Source organism: Arvicanthis niloticus, chromosome 6 (assembly GCF_011762505.2).
Source record: "Arvicanthis niloticus isolate mArvNil1 chromosome 6, mArvNil1.pat.X, whole genome shotgun sequence".
Classification (NCBI taxonomy): domain Eukaryota; kingdom Metazoa; phylum Chordata; class Mammalia; order Rodentia; family Muridae; genus Arvicanthis; species Arvicanthis niloticus.
Window position 1 is genome coordinate 1183721 of NC_047663.1, and position 13498 is coordinate 1197218.

Sequence of the window (13498 nt, forward strand, 5' to 3'; positions counted from 1 at the left end):
TATGTATGTGTCTGTGCATGGGTTCTATAAACCGAATTCAAGTCCTCTGTAAGAGCAGCCTGTGCTCTTAACTGCTGAACTATCTCTCTGCATTCCCCAAAAGTCAAGTTCTGAAAGCCTATGACAACTGGTGTTTAATTCTAGCATGCAAGAGGCAGAGGCAAGTAGATCTGAATAAGAAGCCAGCATGATCTACAAAGTGAGTTCCAGGACAGCCAAGGCTACAGAGAAACCTCATCTCAGAAAACAAACGTAAAACAAAAAGCCCATCAGGCAGCTTCGCCTGTTGGCTCAACAGGTGGAGGCACTGCTGCCATGAATGCCAACCTGAGTTCTTTTTTTTTTTTTTTTTTTTTTTTTTTTTTTTTGGTTTTTCGAGACAGGGTTTCTCTGTATAACCCTGGCTGTCCTGGAACTCCCTCTGTAGATCAGACTGGCCTCGAACTGAGAAATCCACCTGCCTCTGCCTCCCAAGTGCTGGGATCAAAGGCGTGCGCCACCACTGCCCAGCCCCACTGAGTTCTATCTCTGCAACTCCTATAGGAGAGAACCAACTCCCATGGGTTGTCCTTTGACCTATATGTGTGTGCCCCCTCTGACCTATAACACTGTGTACATACTGATATGTGCACTGAATACATCCTTTTTTTAAAAGCTTACATTGAACAATTCACTAGCAAATACTGGGGAGGTCACAGGTCACAGTGCTAAGAAGAGAACCTGAAGAGGCGCCATCTAGGCCACAGGATGGTTACTTAGGTGTCTTTAGGATATACTTCAGTAGAAGAGTAGGACTAGTAGGCAAACACTCACTAAAAGCCAGGGTGGACAGCTAACTTTAAGCCACATATTTCCAGACTAAGCTCAGATTGCCATGAAAATGATCCCTCTAACAATTTAGAAATGGCAAAACATAACATTTTTACAACTCTTCTAGCTGTCTCTAGCAAACCTGTTTACATTCTGTTTAAGAAAGAATCAGGAGACGCTTTGGTCTTGCAGCTGAGTGAGTCTCAGTGTCTTGGACAGCTATCACTTAGTATGGCTATGGTGACTCTAATGCATATCTAACCACTCCAGTAAACCAGAGTGGCAAAGAGAGAATGCCAGTTAAAGAACAAAACAAAACCCCAACCAGTGTTGATCCAACCCTTATTAACCATATAAATGTGTCTAGAGGACCATGTCAGGCTAAAGTCAAAAAAGCACAAATGCCCAGTGGACGAGCAGCAGCTACCACAACCCTAGAACAGAGCATCCGTCATTCAGAACACAGAAGGGCATGGCACTGACAAGTCTGCTTTTTTTAAGTTCATTTTTTATACTCTTTTGGATATGAAGAATCTTTTGCTAGTTTAATGTTTGGTGGTCCCACACAGAGCCTAAACACTTCCAGGCTCCTTTTCTAGGTTTAGAAAAGGCATATTCTGCTGAAAGCTATCAGGACTCTAGTCAGGTACCATTTATATAAACACTCACCAACAAAACCCAACCACTTGTTGGAGTTTGGGATTTTAGGTTCCTTCAGAACTGTACTAAATCTTTCCAAGCTACTTTGGAACCACTGTTTGAAGCTTCAATATAGCTACTACAAGGTTTAACTCAACCTTGACCTTGGAGTCTTTTCAGATTCTCTATGAAGAAAATTCCCCCATAAGATTCACCAGGCTCTCATCCAGTCTGCTTAGAATTGTTGACAAAGGATCTTCAAGACTCAGATCTCAGTTCTAGTACCCAGGACCTTCCCCTCTACCAGAAGGCCCACACCGTGCCTCAAACAAGAGAGACTCAAGCAAGAAACCAGAACGCCCTCTGTTACAGGCAGAAGCCAGATGCTATTGTGGGGGCAAAATTGAGATGTCTCTCTCATAAGCCACATACAAACCCAGTCTGAATGGAAACTAAGGTCGCAAGGGAGTTGAGTGTGACCCTCAGATGTGCCTACAGTTGTGGCTATGTGAATGGAGTCACTTGGAGAATATAAAGATGAGAATTATGAAAGTCAGTTTAGAACTGAATTTAACCCATTCTTTCTTGCTGCTTAGTTAACACAGGTGAACCATGCTACTCTGCTGGGACAGGAGGCACAATAAGTTGGGCTTAATTTATGCATACAAAGAGTTCTGGGCTTTTTTTTTTTTTTTTTTTTTTTTTTTTTTTTTTTTTTTTTTTTTTAATGTTTTTTCCAAGACAGGGTTTCTCTGTGTAGCCCTGGCTGTCCTGGAACTCACTCTGTAGACCAGGCTGGCCTCCAACTCAGAAATCTGCCTGCCTCTGCCTCCCAAGTGCTGGGATTAAAGGCATGCAAGTTCTGGGCTTTTTTAAATAATTAATTTATACTCTTTTGGATATGAATAATCTTTTGTTAACTTAATGCTTGCGATTTTTAAGAACTACCTGGGATCTGAACATAGGTACTGAACATAAACATTCAGTACATGTTTACTTTTGTATTTAACCCAAGAGGTGCCAACAAGTCTCAGGAAGTCTAGGCTATGAGATAAAATTCATTAAATTTAGGAGGCTACTGGCATTGTGTGTAATGTGCCTTTAATCCCATCACTTAGACGGTAGAGGCCTAAAGATCTCTGAGTCTGAGGCTAGCATTGTCTATATAAAGTTACAGGCCAGCCAAAGCTATGTAGTAAGACCCTGCCTCAAAAGAGGGAGGTAAGAGTGGGCAGAGAGGGGGAAGGGAAAGAGGAGAAAGGGAGAGGAAGGTAAGATAGGAGACTAAGAGACTGAGAATAAATGAACTAGGTAGTATGGTTAGGTGTTATAATTGGGTTTTATGAAATGCTGGTTAGGGTCACTATTGCTATGATGAAACACCATGACCAAAACAACTTAGGAAGGAAAGAGTTTATTTGGCTTATGCTTCCATATCACAGTTCATCATCAGAGTCAGGACAGAAACTCAAGCAGGGCAGGAACCTGGAGAAGCCGATGCAGAGGCCATGGAGGGTGCTGCTCACTGGCTTGTTCCTCATGGCTTGCTCAGCCTGCTTTCTTACAGAATCCAGGATCACCAGCCCAGCGATTACTTCACCCACAATAGGTTGAACCCTCTCCCATCAACCACTAATTAAGAAAGTGCCCTATAGTCTTGCACGACCTTATGGAGGCATTTTCTTAATTGAGAGTCGCTCCTCTCAGATGACTTTAGCTGTGTCAAACTGACATAAAAGTGTCCAGCACATACAGTTCCTAAAAATTGGAACTGAAATTTAAAAAAAAAAAATTTTTTTTTTTTTAAATTGAGGTACCAGCCGGGAAGTGGTGGCACACGCCTTTAATCCCAGCACTTGGGAGGCAGAGGCAGGCAGATTTCTGAGTTGGAGGCCAGCCTGGTCTACAGAATAAGCACCAGGACAGCCAGGGCTATACCCTGTCTTGAAAAACCAAAACAAAACAAACTGAGGTACCAGAGTCCAGTGAAGGATCCACTGCCCAAGGACGCATGAGGATCTGAGCTCCACACCACCAACCCGCCCACTGCATACAAGAAGCCAGATGTAGTGGCAAGCATTCCAAATTCCAGCACCAGGGAGAAAAAGACATGGTACTAGTGACAGAAAATACGGTTGCAGCATCTAAGCAACAATACCCAAGGTTGGCCTCGGGCCTTCAAATGCATGTGCATACACCTTCACAAAAAGGAAATGGTATTCAAACCTTGCAGTACAAAGTGTGTGTGTATTATTAGGTTCACAAAAGAAAGTAATAGTGCTATGCTTCTGCAACTGGGATCCAAAGGAGCCTTTTAGAACATGGGGAGAACGAGTGAGGGAGCACAACCAGCGAGAATCCCACCCTATTATATCAGCACCTGAACATGTTTACTTAACAGTAATGTTAAACCAGCAGTAAATGCATAAATGTCAACTGATACCAGGCAACTAGGCTGTGCCATTTCTAGGGATCTCAAGTTTGTTTGGGATTTGGTGCCTCTGGAAGACTAGAGAAAAAGCTGGGCAAGAAGAGGAAGGAATTAGAACTCAAGATGCTAACGACAACAGATCACAAAGCACTGTGGACAGCAAGGAAGCCTTCTTGCTCTCTCTCTAAACTAGGCGATTCTAGGGGCTCCTGCCAGGTTCTTGTTGAGAACAGTGCATGACCAACCACTCTTCCATACCCTGAGCTGCTGTGCCTCCTGGAAAACAATAGACGGCTTCCACAGCTTACAGAGCTGTTTCAAATACACCTCCTTCCCATGGGCCTCAAGTATGTATAAACATAAACGTGAATTTAAAAAACACACATAAAAAGAGATTTAGAGACTGACAGAAGCCAAGGGGGACAATCACAGCACTATCAGACCAGATTCCAGAGTCTACTGGGATCCCATAAGGAAAGAGTAAGTCCTGATTCTCCACCTACTAGGAAACAGGAAAGTGGTTCACAACGTGAAATGAAGAAAGCAGTGTCTTATACTGGAAACTGGAGAGCCAGGACCTAAGTACAAAAGGAGACTGGGAACTTAAACAGCCTCAGGCCAGTAAGAGACACAGGAGAGAATCCTTACTTAGGAGAGAATCTCGAGGTCCAAGGGTGACAGACTTGGATAACTGCTCTGTGGTAGTCCTGCTGACCTCCACCTCCTCTGCACTTCCAACCTCCAGCAAACCAATGCTACAACTATGATCTCTCCATTCCAATTTTTGGAAACCATTCTCTGAGGAGCAGCAGTGCGCCTCTTCACCAACCACGCTCGCTCATCCTGGAGAACTGTCTGGGTGGGAGCCCTAAAACAAGATCCCTCATGGGCAGTTCCACATCTTCCTGGCATTGTCCCGGGAGACCCGGCCTCCAGCAAGCAGAAGTCAAATTCTTATGACCATTCCTATCCTCTAGAAAGACAATCAGAACCAAGAAGGATGGCACATGCCTGTAATCCCAGCATTCAAGAAGTAGACGCAGAATGATCACCACAAATTCAAAGCCAGCTTGAGCTACCCAGAGAGAAATCCTAACTCAAAAGTCAAATCAAATTAAAAACCAACCAATCAACCAACCAACCAAAAGGACACCTAGAAACTGCTGTTTTCTCTCTAAAGAATAGAGCGGTGTAATTTAAAAACCAGTAGCTCCTTTCTCCCCTAATAGAAGAGTAAACTGTAAACTTAAATGAAAACAAGCTTTAAAAAGGAAAAGCAGGGCCAGAGAGATGAGCAGTTAAAAGCACTGGCTGCTTTTTCCAAAGGACCTAGATTCAATTCCTCACACCCACATGGCAGTTCACACACTTCTCTAACTCCAGTCCCAGGTAACCCAATGGCCCTTCTAGCCACCGTGGGCACAAGACAGTCATGTGGTATTCATATATGTGTGTATGTAAAACATCCTATGCATGTAAAATAAATAAGATTTTAAAAAGGAAAAAAGAAAAACATCACCAAAGGTGTAAGGCTAAGGAACAAGCAGGCCTCTACTATCCCTGCTCTCTGGATCTGGTGCTGCCAAACTGGAAGATAGGATAGAGACAACAGTGGTGCCCGCCGTGTGCGCAAGCCTCACGGCCCTTCAGGACCAGGTTCTAAGCACTAAGCTGAGGTCTGTAATGACCAAAACAAATGAGGCCTCAGGTTTGTGTCCCAACTGGGACACAAATACAATACAACTGTGTTGTGATGTAGACACTTACTCCTCTAATCATGGAGGGAACAAAACCAGAAAGGTTAAGTGTGCTGGAATGTAGGTACCATCTATCCAGGAAGCAGTCCTTGCTGTCAGCCAGCAGGTATGCAAATGACTAACCTAAGTAACAAAGACACAGGCAGATCTCTGTGGATTCAAGGCCAGCATGGTCTACCAAGTGAGTTCCAGGACAGCCAGCAGCCAGGGATAAGTAAAGAGAACTGTCTCAAAGTTAAAAGTCGACAGCTCAGCAGGAAGAGGCACCTGACATGGAACCTGTTGACCTGAGTCCCATCCCCAGAACCTACATGGTAGGAAGGACTTCCACAGACTGTACTGACTGCTCATGCACAGGACGGACGGATGGACACACACACAAAGAGAAGATATATAAATGCCTTCTTTAAAAAGCAGCACGGTTGGTGGTGATGGTGCACTCAGGAAGCAGAGGCAGGTGGATCTCTGTAAGTTTGAGGCCATCCTGGTCTACAGAATTCCACAACAGCCAAGGCTAGTCCTGAAATAGATAGACACAGATGGATGAATGGATGGACAGATGGACGATACAAATTTTAAGAGCTGGGGCCAGGAGATAGTGTAGCAGATTAACAACTTACGGTAGCAAGCCCAAAACAGTACTTTCACCTGAAATCCCAGCACCCCTAAGGTGAGACGGGAGGTGGAGGCAGAAGAATCACCAGAAGCTCACAGGCCAAACTGAAGCCTGCAGAGTAGTGGAAACAAGAAAATTCTACCTTAATCAGATAGAGGAAAGGAGAACCAACTCCTGAACTGCACTCTGACCTCCATATGCATGCAGAGCATCCATGCAGGTGCCCGTGCTTACACACACACAAAAGGAAATTCTTTAAGATGTTAAAAATGTGAATAACTTAAATCGAAGACAGCCTACACTATCAAGTAAACATTAAAATGAACAGTGGGCAGGTCAGTCAGGAATCCACATAGTAGAAATGGTTCCTGCAGCTGTTCTCTGACCTCCACGTGTACTGTGGCACATGTACATGGACATATACATACACAAAGAGAGCATGATGGGACACACCTTTAAGGCCAGTACTCAGGCCGGACGGTGGTGACACACGCCTTTAATCCCAGCACTTGGGAGGCAGAGGCAGGCAGATTTCTGAGTTGGAGGCCAGCCTGGTCTACAGAGTGAGTTCCAGGACAGCCAGGGCTACACAGAGAAACCTTGTCTAGAAAAAACAAAAACAAACAAACAAACAAACAAAAAAAACCAAAAACAACAACAACAAAAAAGGCCAGTACTCAGGACACAGAGGCAGGCCAGTTTCTGTAAATTTCAGGCCAACATGGTCTATGATCTACACAGCACTTTCCAGGGCAGCCAGGGCTACATATTGAGACCCTATTTCAAAAAACAAATACAACAACATCATCAAAAGACACAAGTACAGAGATGTCTGTTACAGGGAACTGTGTCTCACCACTGGAGTGTCAAACAAATCCCTGGGCTGGCAATGGGTTCTCAACATAGGGAAGTGCCAATTCTATAGTGACTGCCCCCAGTGTCCACAACCAGTAATAAGATGCACAACTGTGCTGAGTGAATTGCACATGGACCTTGAGGGCAAGTCATGAAAAGCAACTACTGGCACAGCAGAGCAGTGTGTACAGCAGCTTCACCAGATCCTGGTCCTGACTGAGTCCAGGCTTTTATCTGCTCAGCTAAGCTAGAGTTGTTAAGCAAGGCCATCTTAAGCAACCCTCACAACCCTTGGTGAACAGATACCAAACCAAGCCTTAAGCCTTGCTGGGGTCTGCTTGGGTCCTTTCCAGCAGGGAACTATTCTCCAGCTCACACTTGTCATTCTGCCTTTAGGCAAGCAGGGTCTTTCTGCAAACCTGCTGAGGTACAAGGTCTCTAGGTCTCATCTTACCTCTCCATCCTCTCATGGCCCCTTCTCTACATCCTCTATCCTGTCTCTGTCCTCACCCACACCTGACAGCTGCTTCTTACTTCTCCCTTACTGATACTAGCATCATCCGAGAACCAACTCATTAGAGGTTGACAGGTCACTAAGAGTCCCTCCACTCATCTGACAAGCTGCAGAAGCCACTGACTGAACATCTGCAGTCTCTCTCCAGTTTTCTCTGACTTACAGAACAAGTCTCTAAATATGACCCTACTAAATACGATCTTCAAGTCAAACGCGATCACCAGCCGCTGCACACACATCTGTACTGTTCCAGCCATAGTCAAGTCTGGCTACATCATGAAGCACTGCAGAGAGCCAGTTAAATCAGTCTGAGATGGGAATAGGGGTCACTTTTCTTAACAAGGATAATTTATTTTGCATATTAAATAGATGGGGCAGCAAACATGGTGATACACACCTGTAATCCCACCCCCAGAAAAGGCAAGGCAGGAAAATCACAGAGTAAGGACACTGGCCTAAGCTATACAGTGAGACCATCTCAAAAAAATTACTTTTAGGCAACAATAAAATCAATTCTGTTTATGATGGCCATCAGTCTAAACTCTGATTAAAATTATGGACTTGGGGCTGAAGAGGTAGCTTGGCAGCTAAAAGTACGGGATGCAGAGGACCTGGGTTTGGGTCTCACACAGCAGCTCACAATGTCTGTAACCGAGTTCCAAGGGATTCAACACCCTCTTCCAGCCTCTGACGACACTAGGCATGCCTGTGGTACAGACACGTGAGAGTAAAACACTCATATAGATAAAATTAATTACATAACTGACATCTTCAAAGTATAAAAACAACCATTAAGCTGGGCATGGTAGTACATGTCTTTAATCCCAGCATTCAGGAGGCACTCAGTGAGTTCCAGGCCAATGTAGAAAGACTGTCTCACATACATACATACATGCATGCGTACATACATACATACGTGAATGAATGAGCGAGATGCTTATGTGAGGGCTGAGGATGGGAGCTGGAATAGCTAGCTCAGTGGTTAGGAGAATGTACTGCTGTTGGAGAAGATCTGAGTTTGGTTCCCAACACCCGGTCAACTCACAACCACTGTAACTCCAGCTCTGAAGGACCTGGCGTCATCCATACCCACATACTTATGTGTATCTTAAAAAGAAAAGAGTTTTACAAGTTGCTTATTTTTGAAAACAAAATTTGCTAATTTTGATGTTATATTTAAGTTCGCTACCATGACAACAGGAACAAACCCAAACTTTCTGGTCCCACTGATTTCTTTTATCCATTTTGTTTTTCGAAACAAGGGTTTCTCTGTGTGGCCCTGGCTGTCCTGAAACTCATTCTGTAGACCAGGCTGTCCTTGAACTCAGAGATCCACCTGCCTCTGCTCCTGAGTGCTGGGATTACAGGTGTGCAACACCACTGCCTGGTTACCCACTAGGTTCTTAGAACTTTAATCTTAGGCACTAAACTCAGTCATTGGATAGCGAAGGGCCCCGTACTCTAAGAAGGCTTTCTTCACTGACTGTATAGTACTTTTCTGTTGCTGTGATGAAATACCATGCAGAAGAAGTCTTACAAAAAAGTTTATTTTGGCATATCTTTATCTAGAGGGATAAATATTCATTTTGGTGGAAGGCATAGTAACAAGCAGCAGAAGCAGGAAGCTAAGAGATCAGATCTTGAACCGTGAGTTTGAAGGGGCGGCGGGGGAGGGGGGCCCCAAAACAAAACAAAACTAGGAGAGGCTTTTTATTTGAAAAGCCTACCCTCGTGACATATTCCTGCAAGGCACACTTCCTAAGCTTCCTCAAACAGCACACCAACTGGAAACCAAATATTCAACTATCTGAGCCTACGGGGTGGGGGGACATTTTCACTCAAGTGAAAGCAATGTTTCGACTGGCGGTGGTGGCGCACGCCTTTAATCCCAGCACTTGGGAGGCAGAGGCAGGCGGATTTCTGAGTTTGAGGCCAGCCTGGCCTGCAGAGTGAGTTCCAGGACAGCCAGGGCTACACAGAGAAACTCTTGTCTCTAAAAACAAAACAAAACAAAACAAAACAAAAAAAAAAAAGAAAGAAAGAAAAAAAAAGAAAGAAAGTAATGTTTCACCAAGTCCAGACAAACCCACACCTGCACTTGCACACCCTCCTCTCTAAGATCCTTCCCCAGCCTGGATTGCATCTTGGCTGATATGCATAATATGATATACATACTTGGCTGAGTATGCAAAGACAGGGATCTATAGAATCATGTAGATTTTTGTTTTTGAAAATATACATGCCAGGCTGGAGAGATGGCTCAGTGGTTAGGAGCACTGACTGTTCTTCCAGAGGTCCTGAGATCGATTCCTAGCAACCACATGGTGGCTCACAACCATCTGTAATGGGATCTGATGCCCTCTTCTGGTGTGTCTGAGGACAGCTACAATGTACTCATATACATAAAATAAATAAAACTAAAAAAGAGAGAAAAGAAAGTACAGATGCCCCCGTTGTCATGTATACTGAGTCCCAAGTCCACATCCACAGCGGGCACTGGGCTCACCAGCTACTGCAAAGATATCTGTACTGTTCCAGCCATAGTTACTAAAGATGCTCACCAAAGCTAGGGTAGCCCTACCCAAATAGGTATGCCAGCTCCATAGAGTATATACTGTTTCGATGAACTAATCACACTTTAAACCACAACTATTGTATTTCATATCCTTCCAAATTACCTTTGAATTCTGTTTTCTTAGGCAGGGTGGCACTTGTAGACCTGGCTAGCCTAGAACTCAAGAGATCCTCCTGCCTCCTCCTCCCAAATGTTGGGTGGGATTAAAGACATATACTAAGATGATAGCACTTCTTTGAATTTTTAAAGTAAACTACAAAATGCAAACATATAAAAACTGGAACTAGGATAAAATCATGATGGTTGAAATACAAGACCAACCAGCAGGGCGGTGGTACACACCCTTAATCCCAGCACTCTGGAGGCAGAGGTAGGCAGATCTCTGTTCAGTTCAAGGCCAGCCTGGTCTACAGAACCAGAGATAGTTCCGGGTCGCCAAGGGCTACACAGAGATACCCTGTCTCCAAAATCAAAACAAAACAAATACAAGGCCAGCCATAGACAGAATGCTTCCAAGCAGAGTGAGTCAGTCATGGTAGCTTATAGATCCCAGCACTCAGGGTTAGTGGATGCTGGACAGCGGTGGCACACGTTTACTCCCAGCACTGGGGAGATCTGAGTGAAGCCAGCCTGGTCTACAGATCAAGTTCCAAGGCAGCAGGGCTACACAGAGAAACCATCTCCAGAGGAAAAGAAAAAGCTGGGGTGGGAGACTGAACAAAAAGTTCAAGGCCAAGTTTACCTAGACTACTGAGGAAGCAATGTATCTGGAAACAAAATAACAAGAGTATTCACACCAGCTGTACCATATACCAGTTCCTAGGTGGAGGCAGTAAGGTCTCCAGTTCAAGGTCACCTTGTCATAGTTAGACTATCTCAAAAGTATTTCAGCCTCGGCATAATTCTTCCATTATACACTCTTTTACGTGTGTGTGCCAGTACCTATTTGTTTGTTTAAACTTAGAAAGATTTTGGGTGGCCACAGTGTTGGTTCTGTGGTTAAGAGCATTGGCTATTCTTCCAAAGGACCCAGGTTCAATTCCCAAGACCCACATGGTGGCTCAAAACTGTGTAACTCCAGCTCCAAAGAATCCAAAATCCTCTTCTGGCCTGTTCAGGCACCAGGCACACATGTGGTGCACAGGCACACACTGGGAGCTGGACAGATGGCTCCTCAGTTAAGGACATGTGCTGCTTCAGAAGAGCTAAGCTTGGCTCCCAGCACCTATGTCCAGTGGTTCGTAACTACCTTTAACTTCAGCTACAGAAGGAGCCTGCAATGCCTCTGACAACTACTTCACATGTACATACCAACACAGACACACACTCATGAGTTTTAACCTAAGGTTTTAATTTAATTTGAAATTTAAAAAATAACAATAAGAAATAACTTATAGGCCAGCAAGACGGCTTACTGGTAAAGTCTCATGCTGCCACATCTGATGATCTGAGTCTGATACCCAGGACCCACACAGCAGAAAGAACTGACTCCAGCAAGTTGTCCTCTGGCCTCCACATGTGTACTGTAGCGAATGCAAGCAAGGCACAGGTATAAGCAAATGTAATTTTACTCATTATTTTATTTAGTTAGAGGCAAGGGTTAGCCTTGGCTGGCCTGGAATTCTCTATGTAGACCAGACTGTCCCTGAACTCATGGAGATCCACCTGACTCTGCCTCCTAAGTGCTGGAATTAAAGGTCTATACCACTAAACCTGGCAACAAATGTAATTTTAAACTTTTCTATTTTATGTGTATGAGTATTTGCCCACCCGTATGTCTGTGTACTCTGTGCATGCATGGTGATCACAGCATTCAGAAGAGGGTGTCTGACGCCTAAAGCTGCAGTTACAAGCGGTTTTGAGCTGCAGTGTGGATGCTGCGAACTGCAGACACGTCCTCTGCAAGAGCAACAAGTGCTATTAACCAGACTGTTAATATTTTAAAATAAATAGATAAACAAATAAGTGAACTTTGTAGGCAAGCACAGTGGTGCATACTGGAACACCCTCCCAATTCCAAGAAATATGGAATACACACACATCAAACCTAAGTTAAAACCACAGCTTTTACCATTATCTCCAAAAACTGAAGGCAATTAAAAACTTCAGTCTGTGGCAAAAGCTACACTAGCAATGATCTAGAAAGGAACCCTGAGTAATAATTAGCATTTCCTGGAGAGCAAGGTTGTTTTTCAAGCACAGAAAATGTAAGTTTATCCAACCACAGAACCAAACTGAAATTGTTGTGTACCATGATTGGCAGTTCCCTATGAGGCTCCCTTGTCACTCTACACAATCTTGTAATTATTCCTTAAAAAACCAAACACTCTTTGTTCTGTCTTGCTGTTGTTGTTTTATGAGACAGGGTCTCACCATGCAACCCAATCTGGTCTAGAGTTTACTACACAGTCCAACCTAGCCTGGAACTCAAATTTCTTCTGTCTCAGCCTCCAGGGTGCTGGAATTACAGGTTGAAAGCACTACATCTGACTAAAGATGCTTCTTAAAAATTACTTTGCTGAAATTAGTATCCAGTTTTCCCATATTTCTAAGTTTCTGGACAGGCTTTTAACCCTTCATGTATAGAGTTTTCAATATTTAGGCTGAAAAACACCAGGGAAAGAGAACTGTTAGGCTGAAGAGGCTACCTCCAAAATATCTTGCCACTGAAACGTGAACAACAAAAAAAAAGGTAACAGGTATCTAGTCTTCATTTTAGATAGGTATTTTAGTCCAGGGCAGTTTTCCCACACACTGCTTAACCTCTCCCTTAGGTGCTTCCTCCCTGAAGGTTAGGCACAGAGCACCCGTAAAACTTCCACCCACTAAGGCTAGTGACGATGGCAGGGAGGGCAGAGGGTCGATGGCAGAAATGATGGTCTGTGTTCTGAGAGTCCCGTGTCAGGCTGGACAAAGGGCCGTGGGCTAGAATACCGGTGCCTGGGACCCGGCAGTCCGGGGGGGGGGGGGGGGGGGGTTGGGCAGACATGAGTGGGCCAGCAGGTTAAATACTCCGGGTGGAGCGCTGGGGGCTGTGGTCCCAGTTCTGGTAGCGGGCATTAAACTAGGGTAGGTCAGAATCAGTCAGGTCTCGGTTATGGGTGGCGAATGGGTCACGGTGGTGAGTCTAGCATTCCTGGCTCCTGGATAGCGGATCAGGATGCCTCCCTGATGGTGACCAGAAGGTCTGGTTCAGGGTCTGACACTGCTCATAGGTAGCTGACGTGGGTCTTCTGAGTCCTGCCAGATGATGGGCAGTGGGTGTGGGTCCCGCCCCTCCCTGGGGGTGGCTGCTGTGGGC

The 13498-nt window shown here is 44.6% G+C and overlaps 1 protein-coding gene across 1 annotated transcript in view; it reads right to left on the minus strand.

Annotated features, from left to right (window-relative positions):
- The window catches only part of Foxk2 (forkhead box K2), a 49107-nt gene that overhangs the window by 35132 nt on the left and 477 nt on the right, over positions 1-13498 (minus strand). The window lies entirely within an intron of this gene.